Below are 20,975 nucleotides of genomic sequence, written 5' to 3'. Positions count from 1 at the left end.
ATGAGTGCCAAACAGCTTTTAAGAAGTTAACGTCAGATTTATCCCTGACTCATATTTCGATCCGAAACAAGAGGTCATTGTCGCAACTGACCCAAGTTCTATTCTGCATAAGATGCCTGGTGGATCAACTTAGCCGATCGCCTATGCGTCAATAACTTCACTGCCTGCAGAGAAGAATTACTTCGAAATCGAAAACGAAACACTGCGGACGATATTCGTTTAACAAAATTCCACTGATTTTACACGGTTGTAAATTTCATTTACAAACTGCCCATACGCCGCTTAAAACAATCTTTAGCTTGAAAAAAGTCTGCCAACTAACACAGTCAACAGACTACAAAGATGGCCGATCATTCTCCTGAATTACGACTTCGGTATGGAATTTCTTACATCTGCGAAGTTAAGTCACACAGACGGATTTTCGCGATTAATCCCGAAATCAAAGGAACCGCTGGAGGACACAGTAATAATGTCACAACAAAGTGTAAAGGACTATACACAAATACTGTGTAATACGATCAAGGAATCACCAGTTATTTTGGAAGATGTAATAAGGGAAGCTGAAAAAGATAGTTTCATCAAAGAAATGAAATAAAAATTAAATCGGATGAATCGGCGGTGGTAACTTATTCTATGTGCAATCAGGTACTGTTGTACCGATAAAGAGTAGTACTCACAGCTACACTACAAAGGAAAATCCTAAAGGATGTCCATACGGAGCACGTTGGGGCTACGCGAATGAAGAGCCTCATGAGGTCTACGTTTACGGAAGAGTATGGAGACTGATATAGAAGGCATGGTAAAGTAATGTAAGGGATGCGCTTTTGCTGCAAAAGCGCACCCAATACAATTTAGCCCGTGACCTAAAGCGGACTACCCATGGCAATGAAAACACGTAGATTACACATGCCCACTGAATGGACTCTATTATTATATAGTGGTAGACAGTTTTCCAAAATGGCGGAGGTATTTCGATGTAAAAGAACAACAACGAATTTTACAATAAGTGCTATTAACGAATTGTTCGCTAGGTTTACTGTGGTTGTCACACAATGCCACACAATTCACAGATTTTAAAAGTTTCTGCGAGGACTTCCAGATAAAACATATAACAATGCCAACCTATTATTTCCGATCGAAGGGTCAAGTAAGGAGGTTTGTAGACACGTTTAAAGAGCCCTGAAGAAGGCTAAAAGAACACCCTCAGAAAAAGTGCTACAACGGTTTTTGACGTTTATCGAATTGCGCCAAATATATATTGTTATTATTATTATAAAAAGAAAACCACAGGCACAAATTGAAACCTAAGATCAATATACGCTCATATATATTTACAGGTAAGGATAGTACTGAAATGATTTAGGGAAAGTCAGTGAAATTCGATCTAACACTATTGAATCATGTTACAAACCAAAGAGGCATCGGGTTAATTTTTTTCTGTGGATCAAAAAGAAGGTGGCTTTAATCAACGCAAAATAGAAAGAAAGTCTTTAAACATTTTCCACTGATAATTAAATGATCATAGGATTCATAAGAGAGAAGATAGAATGCACAAAACGCCAACAACGTCGCCCCAGGCCGTCTGAAAGAATCTTGCCTCTTGTGACCAAAATGTTGAAGATGATTCTCCGCTCAAAGCCTTTTCCATTGAAATACAAGCTGGGGTCAGTCCTAGAACAGATGTCACGTATCTTCACAAGTCGGGCTACCAGAGTAGTTATACGAAAATACATTTTTTCGTCGTGTTAATATCAAGTGGAAAAAATGTATTGCTTGCGAAATGGTAGGTAGACCAATGGTCTTTCGAACCAATGCAGTTTTCCCGCATCCATGTTATCAATATTCTCAAGTAAAATGAATAAACTGAACTTCATATTTATGAAAGAAATGGCTATTTCTTACTCCGCCAATTCGATAAAATATCGGTTGTGTCAAAATGGTAATAATAAAAATGGCATAGACAAGACAATCATCGGATATGAACCTAATTGACAAGCTTTATGGCATATTAGAACCTCCTGTCTGAACATATAAATTTATTGCGTCAAACATGGAAATAAGATGCTCAACATGATAATCGTTGACTACGCAAACCCATGACAAGTTCTTGCATTAAAACATCACATCAAAATAAACTAATAATAGTTATTACATTTGTAATACTTATTTTGGAGTGAAAATTAGTGTATGGTTTTTATTCTTTATTTTCATGTTAGTATACATATATATATATATATATATATATATATATATATATATATATATATATATATTTATATATATATATATGTATATATATGCATATATATATATTTAAATATATATATATATATATATGCGTGTATATATGTGTATATATATATATATATATATGTGGGTGCGTATATACGTGTGTATATATATGTGTGTATATATATGTGTATATGTGTATATATGTATATGTATATGTGTATGTACATGTATGTATATATATATACACACAAACACTCAGACACACACACGCACATATATATATATATATATATATATATATATATATATATATATATATATATATATATTGTTTATTTTAGACGGTTTACGTAAATGTGGCCGATAACCTGTCAATTGCTTTTATTTTTAATTGTTAAAGGCAAGATTAAATGTTTCTTTGTGAATTAACAATCCTTCATACAAACCGAACACGTAGTCATTTTAGAATTTTTATGTACACTTTAATACATATATAAGTCAAGATTTAAACTGATTTTAATAGACATTGAAAACAAACACCAATTAGTCTGACTTACAAGAAGTGAAAAATAGTTATCACAAAGTGAAAGAATCGTATGTCTTGACGGATCCTTTCTTTCCAGGATTTTTATTAATGAGTAACTACCAGGACCCGTGGAAATGCCACGGTAGTTAAAATCTTTAAAAAACATCAGTAAGAAATTTCTCATTGTTATATAACAAAAATGAACGTATGGAAGCAAGTAGAAAAAATAACTTCAGTTTAAACATTTATTGAAGGTCAATGCGATCGTAACTGATGCTGTTGATATTGCCAGGAAGTGCTGGTGATGATTGGGGCGGTGACAGGACGTCGATCAGCTGCTTGGAGTGAGAATAGTGGTCAGTCCGCAGGTTCTGGGGAGTCAGACTGTTAATTTAAAAAAAAACTGTGTGACATTGCTGACATAGATTTTGTGAAAGTTATTATTATGCCCCCAAGTTGTTTGATATTTCAGGACATCTAGGATTACATGTATAGATAAGGAATAGGTCTGGCTTTCCATATTTACAGAAAACTGCCATTGCATCTTGATACAGTTGTTGAACATTCCTAGGACTTCCTGTAAATGAAGATGGTAGTATAACTGGTACACCAGAATCGCCATCTTCATTCCTTGCTAAATGATTCATTAGGCCAGAATATTGAGCAGCTCTTGGTTGACTTTGATAGCTTTTAATGAAGTTAAATAAGTAACCGTCAACTTTTACATATGCAATAGACTTTTCTATTTATTTTGAATTTTATTCAATGAAGATTTGGAAATTCTCAAATATTTTTAAGTCGAATTATTGACATAGATTTCAATTAATGCATCGCAACTTCCTGATAATATAAATATAACACTTTGTATTTTCTGTACAAAAGTTTTTTTTTCCATAAAAAAACAGTGTAATCTGTTATAATATTCAGATTCTTGTGTATTACATGCATATAAAATTAAGTGCTTCTGTAACTCTTACGAAGTACAGTTAAATTTGGATTTTCCGATAATCAAAATGATGTGAGGTAGGTTGCACCTATCAAATTTATGTCAATGTTATATAATTAAGTAAAGTTAAACAAACTGTACATTACTTTTTCATCAAATTATGAATTTTAAATATAAGGAAAGCAATTTTAATTTTTTTTTTCCAAAATCATATTTACATCCATGTTAATTTTTAGATTCCATAGGTGTTCCTGATTATTTTCATAACACTTCACTGTAAATAATATTCTAAGTACCTGTTACACTACGCTTTCTTCCCTGATTATCATTTCTATGCAGTCGCATTATCTTAAATTTCACACTGTGCTTAGGTAGAGCTCTTGAACATGCCACATACAGTTGACCATGAGAAAATACAGGTTGTTGAAGATATATACCAACCTTATCCAAAGTTTGGCCTAGTGCTTTATTGATGGTCAGTGAATATGCTAATCGTATTGCATACTGTATCCGATGAAATGCAAACGGAACATTTGTATCACTTGTCTTTAACTTAATTCTTGGAATGATAACTGTGGTCCTCTATTAGATCCATTAATTAAAATATCAATGATGCTGTTTTGATGACAGTCTTTTAATTCCATCCTAGTTCCATTACAACTCCTTGATTTATGGATAAATTTCGCAGTCGCATTACTATTGCTCCTATTTTTACATTAAGTCGGTGAGGTGACATTCCAGATGGAGTTAATTAATTTATGAACTCGATAGGATAATTTTGAAGTTCAGCATCATCATCGGAGATGTAATCTGTACTTAAATACGTATTTATACCTCCGGGAAGATTATTTAGAATTTCTACATTTTCTGTTAAACATTCTGTATTTTTTGGAGTCATGATGATTCTATTTTCCATTTCTTGAGGGCTGCAATCAAATATTTCTGAGATTAGAAAAACATTACATACCGAATCATCATGAACATCTATGGCATCTACAGTAACGTCATTAAGACTGCTCGTTAGTGTACCATTACCAAGATTAAAGAGCCATTTAGAAAACTCCTGTTCATTTATGTAAGTTCTGACGTTTTGTGTTAGTTGTAATTGACTGAAATGATGCCACAATCGGCATCTTTTAAGACAGGTGTCTACAATAGATGTAGGTGATGCATGCGGCACTACTGCCAAAATTTGCCTGAAGTCACCTCCAAGTATGATAAATTCTCCAGCAAATATTTTATCGTTACCCATTATATCTTGTAAACATTTATCTATAGAAAGCAGTGCATGATTAGGTATCATAGAGGCTTCGTCTATGATGAATACCTTTACCTTTCTCAAAAAAGAAGCATGCTCTGATACAGGAGAAACGTTACAGACACTGGTTTTGTCAGAGGTACAGGTAGTTTGAATATACTGTGGAGTGTTTTCCCTAAAGTTAGTAGCATTGCAGCAATGCCGCAGTCGCGGTTACAGTACTGCTGGAGGTGAAGTAATCATATAACATGTTGAATAAAAAGGTTTTTCCTGATCCGGCTGGGGCATCTAAATAGAAGCAATTGTTGAGTGGGGCTTCTTTTTCAGTTGCCATGACAGTCTTGATTATAGTATTAAAGACCTCTAATTGTTCATTGTTTAACAATTCAACATTAGGCCCGTTTGTATTTCGAGTCATATTATCTATTGGAGGATCACCTGTTTGTTCAGGTAAACCCATTGCCTGGCAAGAAGAACCATGCTCATTTAATATTGCTTTTATCAAATGAATAACTCGGGGATATGTATATACACTGAGCCCCGCCCTTTACGGTCCGGACGACAATATCAAAGTGTAGTATCTACTCCGACAGATACTGCAAGCAAAGACCATATGTGGGGTTAACCCCACATATTTACCTTGGTCAATGTAGAGGCAACCCTTCATACCAACAGTTCCTATCAAACTCCCATTTCCCACCCATCGGGAGCTGGTCTCCATTTCCCTCCCCATCCCTCTCTCTCAACATTAAAAAACGGCCTTGTACCTAATTTGCTCAGCGGGGAAGCAAATAAATACAAACCGGGGGATATGTATAATATATTCACCAGTCCACTACACTTTACTGTAAAATTCGGCTAAAACAATTGTTGACGAATTACCTCCTTTGAATCGATATCGTCTGCTTGTGACAATTCAAGCAAAAACCTTATTAGGTATTAAATGCTAAAACATTTTAACACAGCTGGCTAATTGGCTATAAAATAAGTTATTCCGAACTTTGATCTAACATTTTAATTTAAAAAAAAAGCTTAACATTTTCTTGTATCTTTTTTTATATTAAGAAAAATGTAAGCATCATGCTGAAATAATAAAAATGCCATTCTTAATAAGGGGAGAGGGTTTGACGATTCTAAACCTTTATCTAAATAACGATTTAACGAAAAAATGTTTAAAATGTTCTTGTATCTTTTTTATATTTTTTGTTAAATAAGAAAAATCAATAAACTTTGATAACACTATTGTAAGAATCATGCTGAAAGCCATTTTTAATATGGGGAGGGGGTTAACTATTCTGAAACTTTACCTAATAATGTAAAAAAATAAGGGGAAAATATATGTATGAACAATAAATATTTTTTCAGTTAAATAAATAATACTGTAAATCTTTAAATAAGGAATAAATATTTATTTAAACCATAATTATTGAAACAGTATTTTACTGCATAAGAAAACGGTTATGGGGAGAAGGGTTAACTATTTTGAACCTTCACCTAAATAGCAATTTAATGAAAAAAAATAATTAATGGTCTTGTATCTTTTTTTTTTATAATTTGTTTTAAAATAAAAAAATAAAGACTTTGATACCGCTATTGTAAGACTCATGCTGAAAGCCATTCTTAATATGTGGAGGGGTTAACTATTCTGAAACTTTACCTAACAATGTAATAAAAATAATGGAAAAAATATATGTATGAACAATAAATAGGTCTTCAGTTAAATAAAATATACTAAAAATCTTTAAATAGGAAATAAATATTTCTTTAAATACATTAAATCGTAAGTAATAAAACAAAAAGTTTTATTTCATATTAAAAAAATTGTTGTGTAAATTTTTAATAGTATTTAAATATGTATGCCCTATCGGTGGGCATTAGAAGATGATGAATGCCTGTAAAAGAAGCAAAATAAAACAGACAAAACATAAATAATAACTATATAAACAACGTGAACATGTGTAAATGTTACAAAATTACTCGATTTAAATAACACGAAACAGGATTGATATGCCGGAAAACTAAAACAAAACAGAACAAGACGTAAAATATGTTTTGAGTCTATGTTACTCAGTGTATTTGCGAATGATGACTTTGGTGATTTATTTAATAAAGTCATTCTTGACTTTTGTAACATTTATTTCGAAACATACTTTTTGTTATGTAAGGTTCACTCAAAAGTAAATAAAAGAAGATAAAGTGGCACAGTAAAAAAAAAACGAACCCGTAACGTTAAATGTAAAAAATATATTTATTACTGAATAAAATAGAATAAGCGTTCCGTATTCACTACAATAATAAACAGAAACATCGTTAAAAAATGTAAGTAAAATACTATTTAAACTGTGGAACGTTACCTTCTATGCATAATTGTCTTGAAAATAATCCAGAACCATAAATGGCCAGTTCATATATATATATATATATATATATATATATATATATATATATATATATATATATATATATTTATATATCAGAGTAAACATAATTTCATTTAAATTCCAAAGAAACAAAAAAACGGGCAGGTGGAATTATTAAAATTTCCTTAAGGCCTTATCGTCTGACCCTCTAAGAGGAAACGTCAGAATGATAAATCAAAAGCTAAGAATCGAATGAGGAAAGAGGGGAATTTGGTTTCAGTTGGAAGACCAGTGAGAAAAAAAAATATAATCTCACTGTTCAGGTGGTTTTAAATCAGTAAATATTTCCAACTGATGTTTCAAAATCTTTTGTCTACACAGGCAAAAAAATTTTGAAACGTCAGTTGGAAATATTTACTGATTTAAAACCACCTGAACAGTGAGATTATATATATATATATATATTTTTTTTTTCTCACTGGTCTTCCAACTGAAACCAAATTCCCCTCTTTCCTCATTCGATTCTTAGCTTTTGATTTATCATTCTGACGTTTCCTCTTAGAGGGTCAGACGATAAGGCCTTAAGGAAATTTAATAATTCCACCTGCCCGTTTTTTTTTGTTTCTTTGGTATTTAAATTAAATTATGTTTCCTCTAAAATGTCTCCTTCCATTTTGCTGTACCAAGAATTTATATATATATATATATATATATATATATATATATATATATATATATATATATATATATATATATATATATATAATTATGATTAGTTTTTTTTTGGAACAAGAATTCCAGCAGAGTGCTCAATTAAAAGGAAAATCCAAATTTTAAGAGCGTACTTATATTTTGTGTACAGAAAGTTGTTAGTTGAGACAGGTCATTGGTACCGTCGGTTTCAAGCCCGATAGTAAGGCCCGTTTAAGGTATCCTTATCAAGCTCTCTTCAGCCAATTATTAAATAAATCACCAAAGTCATAATTCGCAAATACACTGAGTAACACAGACTCAAAACATATTTTACGTCTTGTTCTGTTTTGTTTTAGTTTTCCGGCATATCAATCCTGTTTCGTGTTATTTAAATCGAGTAATTTTGTAACATTTACACATGTTCACGTTGTTTATATAGTTATTATTTATGTTTTGTCTGTTTTATTTTGCTTCTTTTACAGGCATTCATCATCTTCTAATGCCCACCGACAGGGCATACATATTTAAATACTATTAAAAATTGACACAACGAATATTGGCTGAAGAGAGCTTGATAAGGACACCTTAAACGGGCCGTATTATCGGGCTTGAAACCGACGGTACCAATGACCTGTCTCAACTAACAACTTTCTGTACACAAAATATATATATATATATATATATATATATATATATATATATATATATATATATATATATATATATATATATATATTGTTGTTGTTCGGGAAGTTTTGGAAAATAAAAGGGGTGAATGATTTTTTAACTAATAAAGATTGAACAATAAAGGGAGATAATTCACATTAATTAATGTTTGCGATGATGATGACGCATTTCATTAATTAATGTTTGTGATGATGATGACGGGGCACCGTACGGACAAGCATATTGATATATATATAGATTCTTGCATATTTGCGCAACAGGAAACTGGGTTAAAGTTTACATCAAATTCCATTCTTTCTGATGTCGGTCTTTTAACACTTTACTATCAAATTTCAGTTGAAACGCTTTTAGTGTTATCTAAATATTTTGTTCGGGTCGGCCATAACCTTATGAAATGGATGAAAATTACGAATTGAATGAAAATTCTCGGCCAAACATTTCAACGATTGCACATAAGAAGTGATCCTATAATAATGAAATCGCGAAAACCTTACTTTAAAAAATTATTACTTACACCTTTTGTAATCTGTTTCATTATTCTCGGCATATAATTTCGAACCAATAGTACTCCTTAGCGTTTTGACTTATTTAGTTTAATCAGCGGAAAATCCGCAAGAGCAGACGAGGTGACCAGTAATATTGCTTAACACTTCATGAATTCTGTTCAACATTGGTATATTCGCTGATGGAACCAAAATAACAAGCATCCAACCCGAACAATCATCTTACAAGCACCTTGGCTATACATAATCAGGCAACATCAACTTCAAAATATGAATTTATGTAATCCCAAGCCAGCTAGAAACCATGTTCACTAATGTGTATGAGATATATTTAAAAATTGAGGATTTAATCATGCGTGTACTGTTATTTTTAAAGCTCGGCTAATTCACTTTCTACTATTATATTACGTAAAGAAAATATCGAAATATTGTCACAGATTAAATAAATATCAATATATCAACAGCGTTCTTACTATTTTCCATCGACGTAATGTTGCACTTATGTGTCGGTCGACAAGGACCCATATGGAGTGTGCTCTTATAAACTGGACGTACTTGGCTCTTATATATATATATATATATATATATATATATATATATATATATATATATATATATATATATATATATATATATATATATATATAGGATTTTATCAGGAGTGAGATATCTATGTGTACGGTCGAAGGATTCCACTATTTTGTCAGCGAACTATGCAACCGATTTGATTACGTCTTCCATTTAAGATCCGGAGTAGAGGTCCAGCCCAGAAGTTTGTCGAAACATGGAACCTCCCTGAGACGAGGACCATTCATTTCCATTGATGTCAGATCGGGATCACAGCGTTGAGGATGTAAAGATAGAGGTTTGGTTTTTGATGCATTAAAAGAAACCGCACTGCTTTCCCTAGTGTCCTATGTGCTCAAATCAGAGGCGAGACAATCAGAGAGCACTTGGTAATTTATTGCTTTGATGTGTTACATAGATAGTAGTGTCGTCAGCATAAATGTCTACGATTGATCTAAGTATATGTTTTGGGAGGTCATTGATGTAGATCAAGAAGAGAGTGCGTCCTACAATTTAACTCTTAGGCACTCCAGCATAAACACTGAGAACTACCGATTTCTGCCCATCAACCACTACTCTGATCAGAGAGGAATGATTTAATACTTGAGAAGATATTTCCAGCTATACAGTAGCTTGAAATTTTGTGAAGTAGGATTTTATGCAATACCCTTTCAAGGCCCTTTGATATGTCAAGAGCAACTGCCCTTGAAAGGAGGTATTAGTCGGGAGATTTGCTAATCCTATGAGATATAACCGTTAGCATATCTGCTGTAGATCTAGCAGAACGGAAACCATATTCATGGCAACGTTATTTCTGCTGAGGTGGTTGACTACTACTTTATTTAACACGGAGTTCAGCAACTTGCACATGATACCCATGAGACTTATTGTTATTTACTAAAGGGGAGATGCCCGATTTCCTGAATTCTTAAATTCAGGGCATACTTATAAAGTCTTCCAGGGTGTTAGAAGCAATTTTCCTTAAGACAACGCTTAAACAAGTGTGTAAGTAGGGGGCTAGTTATGGTTGAAGCTTTTTCAACACTATAATTGAAATGCTGCGAGGGCCAGTTGATTTACTGGTATCAAAGTTCTTGATTAGCTTGGCAACATCATGCATAGATATATGTACCTCGCATAGCTTGTTTTCTATTACAGGAGGGCATACGAGTGGTTGATGACCTTGGGGGCATGCGGTAGAATTATCTGAAAAGATCTTGGCAAAGAGTCTGGCTTTGTATAATGCTAACGAGATTACCTCAGGTCCATTGATGATGGTTGGGATAGAGCACACACTTCTGTTCAGGACGCTGTTTGCAATTTGCCAACATTGATGGGAACATAGCCGCTCCTCAGCTAGTTTGGATTTAACAGAATGTGCATACAACTTTCGTGCGGTTTTTATTACTCTTTTACATTGGTTACCGGAATTTCTGAAGGCAGCTTTATTCTCAGTACGTATTTCGTTAGAAGCAATTAAACAAGTGAGTTCTGTGCGCTATAGCAGCAGCACAATCTGGAAAGAACAACGGCTGGCTGTTAGATTTTTCCTGGAATATTTTCAAGGGTATACATCTGTCTATATCTACAATTAACCATTCCGTCAGGTCTAATACCATCGAGGAAATATCTCTTTTATGCATTGAGTGAAGAGGTAGTTCTGTTATAAATGAGCGGAAACTATCCCAATCAGGCATAGGGTACCGATATATTCTACTATGGAGAGGTACGTCTGAGGACTTATTTCATTTCATATTTATCTTTACTGATACCACCGTGTTGTCGTAGGATCCCAGTGGAGATAGAACAGAAGATGAACATAGCTCAGGGGAAGTTGTGAGAAAGAGGTATAAAATAATTGCATACTGACTGTCAGTGTTGTGTACACTGTTGGGTCAATGAACAATTTGAATGAGGGCATAAGCAGTGGAGAAATCGAGGCAGAACCTCCTCTTACCATCTATTTTTTTAAGTGTGTTAACCATTCCACATTGTTGACATAGAAGTCCCCACGTATGTGAATATTAGCCGAAGGATGACCAGACATGATGCGGTCTATTTACTCAGATATGCTCTTAAAGAGTCTATCTCCATTATTGTAGGGGCGATTTAGCGCAAATATAAACGCAGTGGTGTAAGCAAGCACAACCCGGAAGAACATATAGGGTAAATTAGGGTCTTCTCTCGAGATGCCTTTATGACATGGAAAGCCATCTTTAATGTAGGCACATATTCCATGTCCATGGCGCTCTTGAGGGCCAGATTTGGGTGTTAAATTACATATTATTTAATTACAAACTCATATAAGGAAATGGTCGGTTCAATTCCAGTTTCGGTTAGGAATAATAGGTCCGGTATTGTCTGCTACGGTTGGGTTTTAACCTCTGAATGTAGAGCCCTGATGTTTGAAAAGGACACATGGTAGTGCGGGTCTACGTTAGAATATGTAGTTCGGGTTTATTCGTATATTTTATTTTAACAATTTCATGTCGGATTTTTAGGATTTGAAGTACAGGCCGACAGACTTGGTTAAAGCAGGGTAAGAGAGAGAAGAAGTAAGAGTGAAAAAGAAAGGAATATTTTTTAGTGTCACATTTAAAGGTAACGCCGTAACAATTACCTACTAATATGTAATAAAGAATGCCCACCAAAAGCTACAGCATTGCCCAGAATCCATTCATTAAATGGCAATACCGCAGCCCTTGTACTTTCCACCTGCTGAGAGGACACCCTCTTCTGTCGTTAATCCATGGTTGGAGTCCTTCACTATCAGGCGGCTAACGTCAGCACATATAGCACGTTTACATCCAGCTGCTTTACTAGTGATATTACCACAAGAATAGACATAGAAAAAAAACAATACCGACATTTCAGGCTACTATTCACGCAATATTACGACCTTGTAAACAGCTTTTATTAGCCCTTTGTCAGAAAAAAAAACATTCCTTAGAAGTGAGGAGTGAAAGAACAAATAAGGAGAAGTGAAAATTAGCGATAACGCATCTACAATGCATTATCTACTCTCCATTAAAAAAATAACAATATTCGTCCAATAAATGTGCTGAAGGGACGGGATGATGATAGATTCCGCTCTCCAACTGTAAATGCATAGATTTACAATTACTAAAACAATGAAATAGCGATATAAAAAAAAACTGAAATACATATAATATTAGCATTTGCATATAGAAAAGAAAGCAATTAATTTCAAATTCACAAGTTATCTGCTAAAACACATTCGTCTTCGCTACAAATAAGAATTCACTTTGTTTAAAATAAACTTCAGCAATCCTTTTTTCAAAACAAAACGGTCATCACGTGATATAGCTCGCTTTTCGGATAAGCATCTTCTTTTATAGGGATGTAAGGTGTGGACTGACTACGGCAAATAAGAAGCTATTCATCTCATTGTATGTGATTATCTATAAATACTATATATTACACTCAATATAATAAAGCTTATACGCTTGGAACTAACAATTGGGTGAATGTACTAGTAAAATGATAATGGTTTCTCATTGTAAGCAATTGACGAAAACGCGGAAAAAACAAAGTAACGGCACGGAAAGCACTTTTGCTGAAGCGTATATCTTAATAAATACCGAGAACCAAAGACTATGAGACCGCAAGTGAATACTTTTTTTTTTAAATCACAAAGAATCAATGTTGTCGCTGAAATATTTTTGCTAGTACGTACACAGAAATGAACTCTTATTTTGAACATTAAAAAGCATGAACTACATTTCGAATCAAAATGAGAAAACGGGTTTAAAATGTGCGAAACGGTGATAAAAAAGTAAGGAAAGGAAAAGTACTTATCTGCATACATAAACAAAAAGTGGTTTGCGTAAACAAATAGTGATTTGCGCGATTTTCCTATATAAATAAAACCCGCAGACACTTCATGATTTTTTGAGAGGTCAAAAAAGTATATAATGCAATCATGAAGGGAAGACGAACATTCATGATTAAATTGTAAAAATAAAATCCACGTTTAAAATAAAATTAACGGGGTGAAGAGAATAAAATGGGGAAAATGAAAATGGGGAAGTAAGCTGACCGGTTGTTCCCTCGCTTTATCAAAGTTGTATCGAGGGATTTGAGTGAAAAAAGGAGGAAAGATACGAATGGGAATCGATATCATGTGAATAGTCTCCAAGAACAAAAATAATGATTGAGCACGAGTTAAGATTGTAAAATAATTCGTGCTAACGGTCGCTGCACAAGCCGGGTTTTTTTAATAAGGTGGTCATTAATTGAAGATCCGAACGTATTGGTAATTACGTCTGTTGATACGCCTCGTTTCTGATGTTGGTACGCGTTGTTGGACTCTTCCATCCAATCTTAATGTTGTTCGACCCACACTGTTGGCACTGCAACTACATTCAAATTTGTAAATTACATTATTATTAGTATTACTACAGGGGGGTAGAACATTATTATATCAGGGTTAAGGTTTCGATTGGAGCAGATTTCATTTGTGTCCATCATATTTTCCGTTTGGCAATGGTTTCAACCATTTCTTTGATTAAAAATTTGATGATATGCGTAAACGCTTACTTTCTTAATTGGTCTTATGATTTTGACCAGGACTGTATTTGTTTGTACTGCGATAAAATAAAACTCAATATTAGCAAAAGAAAGGTAAGTGAACTTTTATTTACAAATGGATCACCATTTGTCAAGACTAGAGTCTAATTCAAACAATAGGAGTAATGAGTGTACACTAGTCAATAGTACACAATCGATATAATAGTTATTAATTGACAAAATAATTGTAAATTGGTTTATTAAAGGCTTATAAATACTTGTTTACGTTAGATTTGAAGACAGTTATACTGTATCAATGGATAAGCCGTGGGGCAGTGTTCTACAAGCGTGCTGTTCTAAGGAAGAAAGATTCGTCATGGAATTTACCTTTAGGTTTAGGCGCAGATAAACCTGGTGGAAATCACTAATGTTTGTTTTAGATAGACGAGTTTTGTTCATGTACGTCTGGGGAATAGGGATCATAGATTGGAGCTCAGACCAGCACTGGCAGTGAAAAAAATTAATGAAGCAGAAACAGGTTCGCACCGTCTTTTCTGGGAGAACGAGTTACATGGAAGAGAACATTTGCGTTACTTGTTGAACGCTATACGTTAACCAGTGAAGCGTAATCTGGAAACGCCATGGGATAGCATTCAGTATGAGACTATTGTTAATTGGGTGAGAGTTACTTTGTTAAGCAAACCAACCCCAGGGTGTAGGAAACGTTATATCAAACGATAGGCATACAGGGTGACGCAAAAAACAAAAGCTAAATGTAGGTCATCTAGAACATATGCTGTAGAACGGGGGGGGGTGAAGGTCAAAGACCCTGGTGTATTAAAAACATTAAAAGGCCGAGATGGTGTCAAATATTTCTGGCTGTCATCGGTCTCTTCTTGAGTCTTTCGGCACCAACTTTTAACAACTTTTAACTATGCTAGAAATATAATATTGGTAAACGACAACAAATTATAACACGATTGGTTGATCACTTGAGTGATCAAATCATATAACACTATTTGTATACTTCCTTGAAAAGTTTTCTTCAAAGGATTAATGTTACCTGGAAGTAGGTGTGTTTTTTTTTCCTCAGTGTGTTTTTTCTCGAAGATGACCTCATACTGTTGTGTTCTGGCTGGGCAGGTGGCATATTGTAATATATATATATATATATATATATATATATATATATATATATATATATATATATATATGAGCACGAAGTGGCACTTACAACATAATGTCACACTAGTATACGAAGCCTATTTAAAGCTCTTTCAAGGCGGGAGAATGTGCTTCATGCATATCCTGCCTAGATGTGAAAACAATACAAGATCATTACCCGTTCTTTGTACTTATAGGGGTAGTTAATTGCATCAGTAGTGAGATATCTACTAGATCCGTATAATTTATCCCACCATTTTTCCAGTTACTTCGACAAATCATCGGGGGTTAATATCAGGCAGAGAAGCTTGCTAAAACAGGGATTCTTCCCCATGCAAAAGCACTTGATATCTGGTGATACCAAACAGGGATCACAACGTTGATGATGTAAAGATAGAAGCCTGTTTTTAGATGTATTAAGATTAATAAACAACATTTTCCGCATTGTACATCTGGCTCAAGATCAGAGGAGAGTGAATTACATATAATTTTGATATTCCCACGCTTTGAAGTGTTGTCATAGATGGTAGTGTCATCAGCAGAAATAGTCTATGTATTGTTTTTGGGAGATGATAGATGTAGATTAGACAGAGAGTTTAGCACAGGATGAAGTCTAGCATTAACACTGCGAGGTTTAGATTTCTTTCAATCAATCACTACTGATATAAACCTATAAGAGAGAAATGATTGATTACTTGAGAAGATATTTTAGCAATACAGTAGCTGCAGATTTTATTGAGCAAACCATTATGTCATGCGCCCTCATATGACTTTGATATATAAGGAGCGATTGTTTTTGATAGTTTTGTCGAGAGATTCGCTAAATCTATGAGATATAAACGTCAGCACATCTGATGTAGATTTAGCAGAACGGAAATTATATATTGCATGTCACTAACACGGATAATTTTTCTGAGGAAGATGACTACTTTCTGATTTAAAACAGATTCCAACCATTTCTCATGATACAGAGGAGACTTATTGGGCTGTACTGAAAAGGACATGGTCGAGGATCTAAAGTGTCAAATACAGGGGCATAGGGACGAGGGTGTCCAGGGTGTTGGGAAGCATTTCCTTTTAAGCTTTAAAGGCACATTTCCATACTGAAATATTGGTTACATTTTAAAAAAAAATATTGATATGTCTGCGATAATTGTAATAATAAAACATACGATGGAGCCAAGCACATTGTTGATGTCCATATATATCTTTAAATAACAATAAAACGTTATTGACTTCAGATTTTTATATGAACCTACTAGCTTGCAGATATGACAGCAGCTGTACTAAGATGTATTTGTTAACGTGCACACATTAACATACTATATATGTTCATAAGACTATATAGAACATTATGAAATATATTATATACTATAGTGCAGAGGAAGGGACAAATAAAATTTAATAAAAGGAACAAGTTGATAAATCTATAAGTTACTAACATATAGTATTATCCTCCCGAAAAATTATCATCATTATTATCGGTTCTAAAGACAGAATAATACTCATGAATAAATGTTTATATAGATGAAAGTAGTTCTGTATATATATATATATATATATATATATATATATATATATATAATGTTTTAAGCATTAATTAGAGACAGCCTTGATAGTATGTAATACAATTACATTTAGCAAGAGTTATGACTACCTAAGATAAAAGTAAATATAATTACACACGTATACTAAATTATAGTAATAACACCTCGCTGAGATATTCTTCCCAGTTTGGAATGCATTTTCCATACTCGCCATTCACTTTTTATCCCATATCATTTTTTCCAGAGTTTAATTAACATCCACGCTACTTTTAGATATACAATGTGAAATGTTTATTTTTACTTCAATATTATTCTTTTTACTCGGATGAGATGGTTTCTCTGAATTGAGATTTCAGCACGCCTATGTGTTACTAATGGTGTTTGTATGATCAATAATATATATATATATATATTCGTATCATGCCTGTTTGTTTGTTTACAATTTGATTAATATATACAAACGTTCCTTATTATACTCCTTTATTTATTTGTATCTATAGTTCATTCTTGCAAAGTACATAAAATTAGGAGATTATGCCATGAGCATATGACATTGACTACATCGAATTTAGTAAATAGCGGTATGTTAATTACTATTTCTAGCGAGAGTATTGTTTTAAGTGTTCTTTTTAAAATTGTTATTTAACAAATTTTAAACAATAATTATATTGATAACATATTCAATTTATTTGGAATTATTCTTCCAACATCGCATTTAAAATAAGATTAGAGTTATTTGGCCCTAAAAATCTTCCGAACGTTTCATTTGTTTGTTGTTATCATTCTTTGCACAACTATACAGAAATCGGTATTTTTACGATGTGGCCCAGCATCGTTTAATACATAAAAAAATAAAGATCTACTGCCCCCACTCTGGATTTTCTTTCTTTTTTTCACGTTAAGCTCATGGATTACAAACTTACATTTCCAATTTTAAAAAAAGATTATGTTTTACAACACCACCCACCGTCGTTTAACTCCTAAAAAAACAATTAGAACCTACTTTTGGGGGACTAATATGTTTAAACATGCTTTATAAATAATATGAAAGAAGAAATTTTGAAAAAAAAAAAAAAAAAAAGAAAATTAACATTTTCAAACCGGGAATCACTTTTCTATCTAAATGTAACGTAAAATTAGCACCCACTTTCGGCCACTACGCTTCAAAGAGATTTGTCATCTCTAGCCTATTTTCAAGTTTGGCGATCGAGGATGCGGGGCAAAACATGACAAATATATTTGTCATGTTTTGCTCGGCCCCCTCGATCGCCAAACTTAATTTTTGTGGTGGGGGCGGGAATCAAATTTAAAACATGAAAAAGTGATAAGTTTAATTACATTTTATGACACCATTCTGTACATTCACCTAACAATTTTATAAACAAAATGAGTCCCCGAAATATGAAAAAAAACATTTTTATTACTTTGGAGGGAGGAAGATTACATTAGTAACATAAAATGACGAAAAATTTAATTTAATTGATTTTGGAATTAAGTTTCGGTAGATCACTTGGCTATTTTTTTTTTTTTTTGCGATCATACGGGTATTCACTGCTATTTTTTATTGAAAGAAAAGTTGCAATGATTTATGTTTAATAATTTATTTTTAGGGGGTGCTTTACAATGTTCAATATCCCGGAAATAATGTCCTCTATTTTTATCTATTCTGCCGAAATATCTGATGGAGAGGACATCAGGTTCTTCTTCTTTTTGGGGGCGATTACATTTACATGTTTGTATTCATTATTTTATTGTTGGAATTGTCGTGAGTGTATCCATGTTGCCCATAATGAAAATGATTATTATAGCAGGTGTGTTCCAAACGGAACTTCATGTCCACCCAGGTAATGCTGGGTACGCATGCTAATATATACACTTGTGCCCGATATTATTCATACCCCCCTTGAAAATTGAGTTTATTAGGTGTAACTTTTGTAAGAATTTATTGTTTACGTCCATATTGATACATATTCTTAATAAACCTCTTCTGATCATTTTCGTCATTTTAAAATCTCGGGATACTTGTAATAAAAGAAATATACAGCTATTTATAAAATCTGCAATGTTCAAAAATAATCATACCCCCTTATTTTTTCAGTATTAATCGAGTTTCTGACTGTTTGTTTCCTGTTTGATTCTTATTTTGAATGCTTTTATACAACCTTTGATTAATTTCATTTCGTTTTTTGCATTTTTCAGAAATTAAAATGATATCAACTGAAAACCAATAAAAGAATAAAAATTATTAGAATGGGGAAGAAAAAAGAGCTTAGTAATGATCTTAGGACTAAAATTGTGAATTCACATAAGGATGGTTTAGGTTACAAGTCAATTTCCAAGAAATTTGAGGTCCCTACAGCAACAGTACAGAGCATCATCAAAAAAGTCCAGAGCCACCACACAACAAACAACTTGATTGGTAGAGGAAGGAAAAGGAAACTGTCTGCTAGAGCCACCAGGAATATTGTAAGAAGTGTTAATGCAAATCCAACCACCACTACTAAGGACATTTTAGAAAATCTGGAGTCTTCTGGCATAAAAATATCAAGGCAAACATTGCAAAGGACTCTGCATGAAAATGGTCTGAAAGGAAGAAGACCAAGAAGGACTCCATTGCACACCGGAAAACACCTTGCAGCACGTCTAAAGTTTGCTAGGACCCATGTGAATTCTCCAGAGTCCGTTTTCTCAAGTATTTTGTGGACTGACGAAACAAAAATTGAATTGTTTGGCCATATGGATTCTTCTTACGTTTGGAGGAAGAAAGGAGAAGCTTACAACCCAAAGAACACCATACCCACGGTGAAACATGGTGGTGGTAGCCTAATGTTTTGGGGCTCCTTTTCGGCTAGTGGTCCAGGTAGTTTGGTCAAGATAGATGGAACCATGAAGAAGGAGCAATATTTGGAGATACTCCAGAAAAACATTAGACAGGATAAGGAGAAGCTCCATTTAGGACCAAACTGGGTCCTTCAACAGGATAATGATCCAAAACATACTGCCAAAATAGTCAAGAAATGGTTTGAGGATAATCAAATTAATGTTTTGGAATGGCCTAGCCAGAGTCCCGACCTGAACCCTATCGAAAACCTCTGGCACATATTGAAAACTGAGGTTAAAAAGCGGAAACCTAGAAATTTGAGGGATTTGGAGAACTACTGCATTGAAGAATGGTCAAAAATCAGTGTTGATGCTTGTAAAAACCTTGTTGATAAATATCCCAAACGGTTACAGGCAGTTATTAAGAATAAATGGCATGCTATTGACTATTAGTAAGAGAGGTATGAATAATTTTGAACTAGTTCCATTATTGTTTTTCTTTGTATAATGTTTCAAACTTGCATAATTTATTTATTTGTTGAGTTTAAATTAAATGCTTATGCTTGATTTATTGTTTGAAATCCCTTTAATATTGTCTACCTTCTGGTTTGAGCAATATTCTTATAGAAATCTCAAAGATCCGAGGGGTATGAATAATATCGGGCACAAGTGTATATATATATATATATATATATATATATATATATATATATATATATATATATTTATATATATATATATACATACATATGTGTGTGTAAGTGTACATGTGTGCGTGTGTGTGGGTGTGTGAGTGTGTGATCTTGTATGCGACTGAAAAGGATGAAAAACCACTTACCTCACTCATTAATGTATTCGTAGATTCAGAACTTATAATTGAACATCACTGAAAGTAGACAAATAACGTTTAATTTAAAACTATCATTTTTAAAGTGTAATCAATACGGGACAGGAATGCATTTAATGACCAAATTAAGATCACGCCCAGTTGTTAAGCTTTAATCTGTTTGTCTTACTCATATAATATCATCAATATATTGGATTTCTCCAATTGAAGTCCTCTTAAGTAATACGGACCTTTTATATGAAACCTTCAACAAAGTGGGATGTAAATCAAGCATCAACTATTGTTCGACGACAAT

The 20,975-nt window shown here is 33.4% G+C and overlaps 1 protein-coding gene across 3 annotated transcripts in view; it reads right to left on the bottom strand.

Annotated features, from left to right (window-relative positions):
• The window catches only part of LOC145293851 (uncharacterized), a 3,143,230-nt gene that overhangs the window by 2,011,273 nt on the left and 1,110,982 nt on the right, over positions 1-20,975 (bottom strand). For all 3 annotated transcript variants that reach the window (XM_080140773.1, XM_080140596.1, XM_080140684.1), the window contains one exon: positions 20,672-20,719. The gene's annotated coding sequence lies outside the window, so the exon portion shown is untranslated. The remainder of the gene's footprint in view (positions 1-20,671; positions 20,720-20,975) is intronic.

Source organism: Euprymna scolopes, chromosome 1, assembly GCF_053919585.1.
Source record: "Euprymna scolopes isolate OS-2025 chromosome 1, ASM5391958v1, whole genome shotgun sequence".
Classification (NCBI taxonomy): domain Eukaryota; kingdom Metazoa; phylum Mollusca; class Cephalopoda; order Sepiida; family Sepiolidae; genus Euprymna; species Euprymna scolopes.
Note: the sequence above shows the minus strand (reverse complement) of the source record. Positions and strands in the feature narration are given on the sequence as shown.